Here is a 12,932-nt window from a genome sequence, read left to right as displayed (position 1 = left end):
TTTTGTCCATGTCACGGTGAAATTTAAATGATGGGGAGTGACTGTTTCGCCGTTTTAGAGATGGCACTGCTGAAAAGTCGAGAAGGTCCTCGCTGCGGAACGCCGCGGAATGCCGCGGAATGGGGCGGGGTCGGATAAAAGGCGGGGTTGGATGTCAGACCCCGCCCAGAGAAGAGTTACGACATCTCTGTTCACTCCAATGGACCAGTTTTTTACAGCAAGGGCGGATCGTGGATCTGCGGCTGGCAGCGCAGTAGAGTTGTAGCATTAGACCGTTCGTGATGGACTTTTAAAGGTAAGAAGACATTTAAAGATTTATATTGCGGATATTATCAGAACATCTGAATCAAATTAACTACACATGTGTATTAAAGGATGTTAGTGGATTATCCCTTCAATCAGTATATTTAACGTTTACAGATAACAGATTAGGCTAGAATGCCGGATAAAGTTAGCAACACACGTTAACCACGAACAGCCTATTAATCCGTTCTCCTCATATTATTTCCTCCAACGTTGTGGAATTAGAGAAAAGGGGCTTCTTAACGTGCTTTTATAAACAATCTTAAGTTGGCGTGACGTTGAAGTCGTGCGACCCTACTGCTGTACTAGCTTGTCGTGCGTTTATAGCATAACGTTAGCATTTTGCTTCTGGCGACTAGATTTATGATTCAAAATTATAAAAGTAGTGTTGACATGTGGAGATTATCCGGCTGAACAAAACGTGATCCCTCTCTTAAATGTGTGTCAACCACAGACCTTTCGATCTATTTTCCAAAATCCTATGGAGAAATTGCATTGCGTTTTTGATGAAGGAACCGGAAGAAGTTTACTTCCGGGTTTTAGGACGTGTCACTGCGGTTCTCTATTGCAAGGGACGTCATATGTTGTTTTGTTTTGTATGTCTGGCATTTGGGAAGAGGACTGACACTGGCACATTTATAACTGGAATGTCAGATTGGAGGCACGCACACCAGCGTACAGAGGAGCACAAAAAGAGCATTACACATTCAACCTGTGCTGAAGCTTTTTTCTTACGGTGCTCTAAAGCAGACATCGAAAGCATGTTTGCTGGCAGTCAGATGTCTGCTCATAGGGAACAAGTCCGAAAGAGACGTCAGGTTTTGGAGTGTGTGGTGGATGTGGTGAAAGTGCAGGCAGGTGGAGAATGAGGGAGCATGTATGCTAGCTGACAACACCGTGGACCACGGTAACTTTTTGGAGCTCATCCTTTTATTCGGAAAGTATGATGTCTGCAGGGTTGGGAGGGTTACTTTGTAAATGTAATCAGTTACTGATTACTGATTACATAGCTCTGAAAGTAATCCGAATACAGTTACAGTTACGTGTCTTAAAAAAAGTAACGTAATCAGATTACTTTTAGATTACTTTTGGATTACTTTCTTTTTCCATCACAGATGAGTATGTTTTGGTGAACAGGAGAAGCAAAAGGAAACTGGACGTGTTTTTACTGTTTTAATGGCGTATCAAGAGCACAACTGAAACATAACCTCTGAAACGATGCAACAACATAATACACTTTTTGGGGATGCAGCTTGGGATGTGAGGAGTGAGGGACACGGCTTAGAACGGGCGTGTCGCCTTCTGTCCTGCCAGTGTTGGCAGGACATGAATTAAAATGTCGAACTCGGACTTCATTTTAAGGACATGTCGGCCAGGGGTGTAGAGCTATATTTGTTTAAGCACCGGATCGGCAAAACAGGAGACTCTGTGCACCAGTCTGCCTTGATCTGTGAATTCATGTCCGTGACACTCACAGTATCTGCTGCCCACAGCTGTTTTATAGAAGGAACACCTCCTTCACTTCATGAAATCTGCAGCACCAGGAGGCAGGCAACCTCTGAGAAGACGAGCGTGCAGTGCCTTTCGCGCACCGCCTTCGCTGTGTTTACCTTCAGAATCATAGGCTAAAGAGCGACCGCAGGCTGATGTGTTTTAACCACACACCTCTACACACACACACGACTTAAACGCAGACTTTTGTTCCTCCATGTTTCGTTGTTATTGTTTCACTGAGCGGAACCGCCCCTTTTTTTTCAAACGCTCCCCTTTGGTCCATCTGCGGCAGTAAAAGTGAAGTGTTTGTGCCCTGTGATGATTCGGCTGTACCTTTAATAATGAATATTAAATGTTGTGAGGAAATCTTTCCACCAATAATTCCAATAAGTAATCCAAAATGTATTCACTTCAGGTTTACGAAAGTAACTGTAATCAGATTACTCGTTTTTCAAATGTAACGCGAGCTGAATACAGTTACTTGATTTTTGTATTCTGATTACGTAACGCCGTTACATGTATTCCGTTACAACCCAACCCTGGATGTCTGCTTAAAAGAGCATCTGGATGATTGTGTAGAGAAGAGCAAGAAATTGCACCAATCCAGTGGAACAAAAGGTAGAGGGTCTCTCATCACCCTACTCTCCAAAACTACTGTTAACTCCATCATAGAAACTGTTCGTAGTCTAATCAAAGAAAGTATCTCTAGTGATGTCCAGAAGGCCGGAATGTTTTCTGTTCAGCTGGACACAACACAAGACATAACTACTCAGGATCAGTGTTCAGTAATCTTAAAATATCAATGAGACTGTGCAAGAGAGGCTTGTGGCTTTAGTGAAGTGCCATGCATCCACCGGACAATACTTTGTGAACTTGCTCTCAGAGGTCTTAGAGCATCTGAAACTGGACAAGGGCATGTGTATAGGTAATGCAACAGATGGAGCATCCAATATGCAAGGCCGGTACAAAGGATTTTCTGCACTGATGACCTCCCAGTCACCCACTCATGTCCATGTGTGGTGCTATGCTCATGTTCTTAATCTTGTCCTGGCTGAAACTACCCAAACTGTCATCGAATGTGGAACACTTTTCAACCTAATCAATGACATAGCAGTGTTTATCAGGGAGTCATATCAGAGGGTCAATCTGTGGGAGAAACAAGCCCAAGAAAAGATGCCGTCGACTCATCCTGTAGACTCATCTGGTCCTATCTCTATTGTGTTGTCATAGAAAGGGGAGGCAGGGCACTATAGGGTCCCCCCCCCCTAAATTCACTAGAAGTCATAATTTAAGGGGTTATTTTTAAAACTTTTCTTCTGGGGGGGGGGCATACCCCCCCCCCCCCCCCCGACATTACATTACATTGCATTTAGCTGAGGCTTTTATCCAAACGACTTACAATAAGTGCATTCCACCAGGAAGACACAACCTTGAAGAAAACAGAATCATATAAGTACATCAGGTTTCATAGAGCCAAACATTTCAAGTGCTACTCAACTGGCTTTAGATAAGACAGTCCTTTATTAGTATATAAGTGCTTTGTTAGTAATTCTATCGCTCGAAGTGGAGTCGAAAGAGATGAGTTTTCAGTCTGGAATATGTGTAGGCTTTCTGCTGTCCTGATTTCAATGGGGAGCTCATTCCACCATTTTGGAGCCAGGATAGCAAACCCACGTGTTTTTGCTGATGGGAACTTGGGTTGGCCTACCTGCCTGTTAGCCTTCCATCTGTGCACAAACTTATCTCGTGCCCTCATTGGTCATGTGCGCGTTCGTGTGTGTTGGAGGAGGGGCTCTGTAAGGAAGTCTGAAGTTGGTGCATCATGGCATGTGGCTCATTAAAAAATAAGTACAGCTATTATCTCCCTCTTGTATAACTGGTCGGCCCCACCTGCAGCAGGTAAACCAGGGTTGCCAACTCTCACGCATCTAGCGTGTGACACACGCTTTCACTCTCAATCTCACGCTCTCACACTACCCAAACTATTTTCACGCCAAAAACAAGATGAACCGGTTGTAAAGGAAACTTCTGTGCAGCAATGCAGTGGGAGTCACCGACTCAGGAAGGAGACAAGGTGGAGCAGGAGCTTTTGATGTCAAACACTGGAGGTTTATTTGGAGTTACGGCCAGAGCATTCACATCACAAATCACAGCAGTCACGGTGAGACTGCACGGGAGAGTTGCCACGTCAATTCTGGAGCGCCTCTCTCTTGTTAGCCCATTTAACTGGTTTCACAGAGAGTAATCAACATATTTTGATAAGATAGCTTTAGACAGTTGGGCACAATGAGTTACTTGTGTATGTCATTTATGGCCTCGCAGGTGTCATACCTTGGAGTCCACAAACAACAAAGAAGGAAATGTCCCAGTGCACCCACAACAACAGACCATGTGTGACCTAGTGTTGACCGGTCACAGAATGGGACCAATAACATTATGGAATAAGCAGCCTATGTCCTTAAAGGAGATAAACAGACGTCAGGGTTGGTCATGTACGTCATATCTAGGAGTCTAGGACAATAATTTCCCTAACGCCGGTGATCGTTTTTGGTTGGTTATTTACAATGTTGAGTTGACAGCTGCTCAAGCTGTTGATCCGCTCCCTCCCTGCCTCCACCACCATCAGACCCCCCTATTAGTGCTCGGTCACTGTTCGCTTTGTGAGAGGGTTTGAAGGTCTAATTTCTAATGATTGATAGTTACACATACTTGTATGTATTAGTTTAGTTTAGTTTGCCCCTGGTACGTAAAAAGGATAATAATAATAGGTTTTTTTTTAATTATACTGAGTTATTCTTCTTGTCAGGAACCGCTACTATTCGTTTGTTTTATGGATTTGGGCCGGTCTGGGTCTAAATGCCAGGGCCGATTTGCTGTCCCAGTCCAGCCCTGATGATAAGTGGATTGTATTGGAGATATTAAGCTGTATTGGACAATGGCTTAGTAAATGGATGTAATGCTGCAACGATGTCAGCTGTTTGAAACAGCGTGCTGTCGGCTAGGACAATTCCTGAAAACGAAACTTAAAGGAAGAGTGAACATTAATCATGTCTGTTAAATCTGACGTCACGTCACAAGATGGCGATGTTGAACTGCAATCTGTGAGAGAAAAAAGGATTATCACTCACACTGCCAAAGGATTGGAATTGTTCATTGTAAATTGTCAAAGAGCAAGAAACTTCAGCTACAAACAAGTAAAGAAGTTAATGGAAAGACTGATAGAGCTTATGAACTCAAAAGACAATGCAAAGGAAATACAGTTACAATTAGTTAACTTTATGAGGTTGTGTGATGAATTAAAGGCAAATCACAAATCATTAACTGACCTTCAACTGCCTGAAGAAGAAATGGGAAAGCAAAAGCAGTGGCTGCAAGAAAAGATGCATATATTTGATGGATGTATACAAGATGCAAATGTGTGGTTATCTGAGAGTGGACAGTCTATTGTGGGAAGTGCCATAGAACAAAGTGTCAGCTCAGATTACATCGAACCTGATGACAGCGTTTCAGAGGCATCACACCATCAGTCAAAACACAAAACTGGTTCATCACATATATCATCCACATCTTCTGCTCGAATTAAAGCTCAAGCAGACAGGGCGGCTTTAATCGAGAGGGCTGCAGCACTGGATATTCAACATGAGCTTGACATTCAAGGGGAACAGTTAAAACACCAGAAACAACAGTTGGAACAACAGGAAGAACAGGTGAAACAAAGAAGGAACAATTTGATTTAAAAACTAAACTGGCAGAAGCCAATGCCAGGCTAAACGTGCTTAGCATGGGATCAAGACACGCCTCCAGAGTATCAGATGGGATGAACTCTTACTTCAGAAAAACAACCGCAAGATTCAATCCACATTCAACTGAATACTTACCTCATCAAACCCACACCTCTATTCCAGGACAGAAGACTTTCAACCAACAATCTGATGTGTTCACACACAAGACCATGCCTGTTTCCAAACACAAGACCATGCCTGTTTCCAAACACACCATTCCTGTTCAAGAGGACCTGACACATAGGCCTTACTTGAAAGACAACAATACTCAATCAATTGACTCTGGCATTGACCTACTCATTGGGACAAATGCAATGTTGTAGCAGACGCCAAAGAGGATGGTGATGTTGTAGCAGACGCCAAAGAGGATGGAGATGTTGTAGAAGACGCCAAAGAGGATGGAGATGTTGTAGCAGACGCCAAAGAGGATGGAGATGTTGTAGAAGACGCCAAAGAGGATGGAGATGTAGTAGAAGACGCCATAGAGGATGGCGATGTTGTAGAAGACGCCAAAGAGGATGGCGATGTTGTAGCAGACGCCAAAGAGGATGGAGATGTTGTAGCAGATGCCAAAGAGGATGGAGATGTTGTAGAAGACGCCAAAGAGGATGGAGATGTTGTAGAAGACGCCAAAGAGGATGGAGATGTTGTAGAAGACTCCAAAGAGGATAGAGATGTTGTAGCAGACACCAAAAAGGATGGAGATGTTGTAGCAGACGCCAAACAGGATGGAGATGTTGTAGGAGACTCCAAAGAGGATGGAGATGTTGTAGCAGACGCCAAAGAGGATGGCGATGTTGTAGAAGACGCCAAAGAGGATGGAGATGTTGTAGAAGACTCCAAAGAGGATGGATATGTTGTAGCAGACGCCAAAGAGGATGGATATGTTGTAGCAGACGCCAAAGAGGATGGAGATGTTGTAGAAGACTCCAAAGAGGATGGATATGTTGTAGCAGACGCCAAAGAGGATGGATATGTTGTAGCAGACGCCAAAGAGGATGGAGATGTTGTAGCAGACGCCAAAGAGGATGGCGATGTTGTAGAAGATGCAAAAGAGGATGGAGATGTTGTAGCAGACGCCAAAGAGGATGGCGATGTTGTAGAAGACTCCAAAGAGGATGGAGATGTTGTAGCAGACGCCAAAGAGGATGGAGATGTTGTAGCAGACGCCAAAGAGGATGGCGATGTTGTAGAAGACTCCAAAGAGGATGGAGATGTTGTAGAAGACGCCAAAGAGGATGGATATGTTGTAGCAGACGCCAAAGAGGATGGAGATGTTGTAGAAGACGCCAAAGAGGATGGAGATGTTGTAGAAGACGCCAAAGAGGATGGAGATGTTGTAGCAGACGCCAAAGAGGATGGAGATGTTGTAGAAGACGCCAAAGAGGATTGAGATGTTGTAGAAGACGCCAAAGAGGATGGCGATGTTGTAGAAGATGCCAAAGAGGATGGAGATGTTGTAGCAGACGCCAATGAGGATGGAGATGTTGTAGAAGACGCCAAAGAGGATGGAGATGTTGTAGAAGACGCGAAAGAGGATGGCGATGTTGTAGCAGACGCCAAAGAGGATGGCGATGTTGTAGAAGACTCCAAAGAGGATGGAGATGTTGTAGCAGATGCCAAAGAGGATGGCAATGTTGTAGAAGACTCCAAAGAGGATGGAGATGTTGTAGCAGACGCCAAAGAGGATGGAGATGTTGTAGAAGACGCCAAAGAGAATGGAGATGTTGTAGAAGACGCCAAAGAGGATGGAGATGTTGTAGCAAACGCCAAAGAGGATGGAGATGTTGTAGCAGACGCCAAAGAGGATGGCGATGTTGTAGAAGACGCTAAAGAGGATGGCGATGTTGTAGAAGACGCCAAAGAGGATGTCCATGTTGTAGAAGACGCCAAAGAGAATGGAGATGTTGTAGCAGACGCCAATGAGGATGGAGATGTTGTAGAAGACGCCAATGAGGATGGAGATGTTGTAGAAGACGCCAAAGAGGATGGAGATGTTGTAGAAGACGCCAAAGAGGATGGCCATGTTGTAGAAGATGCCAAAGAGGATGGCGATGTTGTAGAAGACGCCAAAGAGGATGGCCATGTTGTAGCAGACGCCAAAGAGGATGGAGATGTTGTAGCAGACACCAAAGAGGATGGCGATGTTGTAGCAGACTCCAAAGAGGATGGCGATGTTGTAGAAGACTCCAAAGAGGATGGCGATGTTGTAGAAGACTCCAAAGAGGATGGCGATGTTGTAGAAGACTCCAAAGAGGATGGAGATGTTGTGGAAGACTCCAAAGAGGATGGCGATGTTGTAGCAGATGCCAAAGAGGATGGCGATATTGTAGAAGACACCAAAGAGGATGGAGATGTTGTAGAAGACTCCAAAGAGGATGGAGATGTTGTAGAAGACTCCAAAGAGGATGGATATGTTGTAGCAGACGCTAAAGAGGATGGATATGTTGTAGCAGATGCCAAAGAGGATGGATATGTTGTAGCAGATGCCAAAGAGGATGGCGATCTTGTAGAAGACGCAAAGAGGATGGAGATGTTGTAGCAGATTCCAAAGAGGATGGCGATGTTGTAGAAGACGCCAAAGAGGATGGAGATGTTGTAGCAGACGCTAAAGAGGATGGAGATGTTGTAGCAGACGCCAAAGAGGATGGTGATGTTGTAGAAGACTCCAAAGAGGATGGAGATGTTGTAGCAGACGCCAAAGAGGATGGAGATGTTGTAGCAGACGCCAAAGAGGATGGCGATGTTGTAGCAGACGCCAAAGAGGATGGAGATGTTGTAGCAGACGCCAAAGAGGATGGCGATGTTGTAGAAGACTCCAAAGAGGATGGCGATGTTGTAGCAGACGCCAAAGAGGATGGAGATGTTGTAGAAGACTCCAAAGAGGATGGAGATGTTGTAGCAGACGCCAAAGAGGATGGCGATGTTGTAGAAGACTCCAAAGAGGATGGAGATGTTGTAGAAGACGCCAAAGAGGATGGCGATGTTGTAGCAGACGCCAAAGAGGATGGAGATGTTGTAGAAGACGCCAAAGAGGATGGAGATATTGTAGAAGACGCCAAAGAGGATGGCAATGTTGTAGAAGACGCCAAAGAGGATGGAGATGTTGTAGCAGACGCTAAAGAGGATGGCGATGTTGTAGAAGACTACAAAGAGGATGGAGATGTTGTAGCAGACGCCAAAGAGGATGGCGATGTTGTAGAAGACTCCAAAGAGGATGGAGATGTTGTAGCAGACGCCAAAGAGGATGGAGATGTTGTAGCAGACGCCAAAGAGGATGGCGATGTTGTAGAAGACTCCAAAGAGGATGGCGATGTTGTAGCAGACGCCAAAGAGGATGGCGATGTTGTAGAAGACTCCAAAGAGGATGGAGATGTTGTAGCAGACGCCAAAGAGGATGGCGATGTTGTAGAAGACTCCAAAGAGGATGGCGATGTTGTAGCAGACGCCAAAGAGGATGGAGATGTTGTAGAAGACGCCAAAGAGGATGGAGATGTTGTAGCAAACGCCAAAGAGGATGGAGATGTTGTAGCAGACGCCAAAGAGGATGGAGATGTTGTAGAAGACGCCAAAGAGGATGGCGATGTTGTAGAAGACGCTAAAGAGGATGGCGATGTTGTAGAAGACGCCAAAGAGGATGGCCATGTTGTAGAAGACGCCAAAGAGAATGGAGATGTTGTAGCAGACGCCAATGAGGATGGAGATGTTGTAGGAGACTCCAAAGAGGATGGAGATGTTGTAGCAGACGCTAAAGAGGATGGATATGTTGTAGCAGACGCCAAAGAGGATGGATATGTTGTAGCAGATGCCAAAGAGGATGGCGATCTTGTAGAAGACGCAAAAGAGGATGGAGATGTTGTAGCAGATTCCAAAGAGGATGGCGATGTTGTAGAAGACGCCAAAGAGGATGGAGATGTTGTAGCAGACGCTAAAGAGGATGGCAATGTTGTAGAAGACTCCAAAGAGGATGGAGATGTTGTAGCAGACGCCAAAGAGGATGGAGATGTTGTAGCAGACGCCAAAGAGGATGGCGATGTTGTAGCAGACGCCAAAGAGGATGGAGATGTTGTAGCAGACGCCAAAGAGGATGGTGATGTTGTAGAAGACTCCAAAGAGGATGGCGATGTTGTAGCAGACGCCAAAGAGGATGGCGATGTTGTAGAAGACTCCAAAGAGGATGGAGATGTTGTAGCAGACGCCAAAGAGGATGGCGATGTTGTAGAAGACTCCAAAGAGGATGGAGATGTTGTAGAAGACGCCAAAGAGGATGGCGATGTTGTAGCAGACGCCAAAGAGGATGGAGATGTTGTAGAAGACGCCAAAGAGGATGGAGATATTGTAGAAGACGCCAAAGAGGATGGCAATGTTGTAGAAGACGCCAAAGAGGATGGAGATGTTGTAGCAGACGCTAAAGAGGATGGCGATGTTGTAGAAGACTCCAAAGAGGATGGAGATGTTGTAGCAGACGCCAAAGAGGATGGCGATGTTGTAGAAGACTCCAAAGAGGATGGAGATGTTGTAGCAGACGCCAAAGAGGATGGAGATGTTGTAGCAGACGCCAAAGAGGATGGCGATGTTGTAGAAGACTCCAAAGAGGATGGCGATGTTGTAGCAGACGCCAAAGAGGATGGAGATGTTGTAGAAGACGCCAAAGAGGATGGAAATGTTGTAGCAAACGCCAAAGAGGATGGAGATGTTGTAGCAGACGCCAAAGAGGATGGAGATGTTGTAGAAGACGCCAAAGAGGATGGCGATGTTGTAGAAGACGCTAAAGAGGATGGCGATGTTGTAGAAGACGCCAAAGAGGATGGCCATGTTGTAGAAGACGCCAAAGAGAATGGAGATGTTGTAGCAGACGCCAATGAGGATGGAGATGTTGTAGAAGACGCCAATGAGGATGGAGATGTTGTAGAAGACGCCAAAGAGGATGGAGATGTTGTAGAAGACGCCAAAGAGGATGGCCATGTTGTAGAAGACGCCAAAGAGGATGGCCATGTTGTAGCAGATGCCAAAGAGGATGGAGATGTTGTAGCAGACACCAAAGAGGATGGCGATGTTGTAGCAGACTCCAAAGAGGATGGCGATGTTGTAGAAGACTCCAAAGAGGATGGCGATGTTGTAGAAGACTCCAAAGAGGATGGCGATGTTGTAGAAGACTCCAAAGAGGATGGAGATGTTGTGGAAGACTCCAAAGAGGATGGCGATGTTGTAGCAGACGCCAAAGAGGATGGCGATATTGTAGAAGACACCAAAGAGGATGGAGATGTTGTAGAAGACTCCAAAGAGGATGGAGATGTTGTAGCAGACGCTAAAGAGGATGGATATGTTGTAGCAGATGCCAAAGAGGATGGATATGTTGTAGCAGATGCCAAAGAGGATGGCGATCTTGTAGAAGATGCAAAAGAGGATGGAGATGTTGTAGCAGATTCCAAAGAGGATGGCGATGTTGTAGAAGACGCCAAAGAGGATGGAGATGTTGTAGCAGACGCCAAAGAGGATGGAGATGTTGTAGCAGACGCCAAAGAGGATGGCGATGTTGTAGCAGACGCCAAAGAGGATGGAGATGTTGTAGCAGACGCCAAAGAGGATGGTGATGTTGTAGAAGACTCCAAAGAGGATGGCGATGTTGTAGCAGACGCCAAAGAGGATGGCGATGTTGTAGAAGACTCCAAAGAGGATGGAGATGTTGTAGCAGACGCCAAAGAGGATGGCGATGTTGTAGAAGACTCCAAAGAGGATGGAGATGTTGTAGAAGACGCCAAAGAGGATGGCGATGTTGTAGCAGACGCCAAAGAGGATGGAGATGTTGTAGAAGACGCCAAAGAGGATGGAGATATTGTAGAAGACGCCAAAGAGGATGGCGATGTTGTAGAAGACGCCAAAGAGGATGGAGATGTTGTAGCAGACGCTAAAGAGGATGGCGATGTTGTAGAAGACTACAAAGAGGATGGAGATGTTGTAGCAGACGCCAAAGAGGATGGCGATGTTGTAGAAGACTCCAAAGAGGATGGAGATGTTGTAGCAGACGCCAAAGAGGATGGAGATGTTGTAGCAGACGCCAAAGAGGATGGCGATGTTGTAGAAGACTCCAAAGAGGATGGCGATGTTGTAGCAGACGCCAAAGAGGATGGAGATGTTGTAGCAGACGCCAAAGAGGATGTAGATGTTGTAGCCGACGCCAAAGAGGATGGCGATGTTGTAGAAGACTCCAAAGAGGATGGCGATGTTGTAGCAGACGCCAAAGAGGATGGCGATGTTGTAGAAGACTCCAAAGAGGATGGAGATGTTGTAGCAGACGCCAAAGAGGATGGCGATGTTGTAGAAGACTCCAAAGAGGATGGTGATGTTGTAGCAGACGCCAAAGAGGATGGAGATGTTGTAGAAGACGCCAAAGAGGATGGAGATATTGTAGAAGACGCCAAAGAGGATGGCGATGTTGTAGAAGACGCCAAAGAGGATGGCGATGTTGTAGCAGACGCCAAAGAGGATGGAGATGTTGTAGCAGACGCCAAAGAGGATGGAGATGTTGTAGAAGACGCCAAAGAGGATGGAGATGTTGTAGAAGACGCCAAAGAGGATGGTGATGTTGTAGAAGACGCCAAAGAGGATGGCGATGTTGAAGAAGACGTCAAAGAGGATGGCGATGTTGTAGAAGATGCCAAAGACGATGGCGATGTTGTAGAAGACGCCAAAGAGAATGGAGATGTTGTAGCAGATGCCAATGAGGATGGAGATGTTGTAGAAGACGCCAAAGAGGATGGAGATGTTGTAGAAGACGCCAAAGAGGATGGTATGTCGTAGCAGACGCCAAAGAGGATGGAGATGTTGTAGAAGACTCCAAAGAGGATAGAGATGTTGTAGCAGACTCCAAAAAGGATGGAGATGTTGTAGCAGATGCCAAACAGGATGGAGATGTTGTAGCAGACGCCAAAGAGGATGGAGATGTTGTAGAAGACGCCAATGAGGATGGAGATGTTGTAGAAGACGCCAAAGAGGATGGAGATGTTGTAGAAGACGCCAAAGAGGATGGCCATGTTGTAGAAGATGCCAAAGAGGATGGCGATGTTGTAGAAGACGCCAAAGAGGATGGCCATGTTGTAGCAGATGCCAAAGAGGATGGAGATGTTGTAGCAGACACCAAAGAGGATGGCGATGTTGTAGCAGACTCCAAAGAGGATGGCGATGTTGTAGAAGACTCCAAAGAGGATGGCGATGTTGTAGAAGACTCCAAAGAGGATGGAGATGTTGTAGAAGACTCCAAAGAGGATGGCGATGTTGTAGCAGACGCCAAAGAGGATGGAGATGTTGTAGAAGACTCCAAAGAGGATGGCGATGTTGTAGAAGACGCCAAAG

This window comes from Pseudochaenichthys georgianus, chromosome 13, assembly GCF_902827115.2.
Source record: "Pseudochaenichthys georgianus chromosome 13, fPseGeo1.2, whole genome shotgun sequence".
Classification (NCBI taxonomy): Eukaryota; Metazoa; Chordata; class Actinopteri; order Perciformes; family Channichthyidae; genus Pseudochaenichthys; species Pseudochaenichthys georgianus.
Note: the sequence above shows the minus strand (reverse complement) of the source record.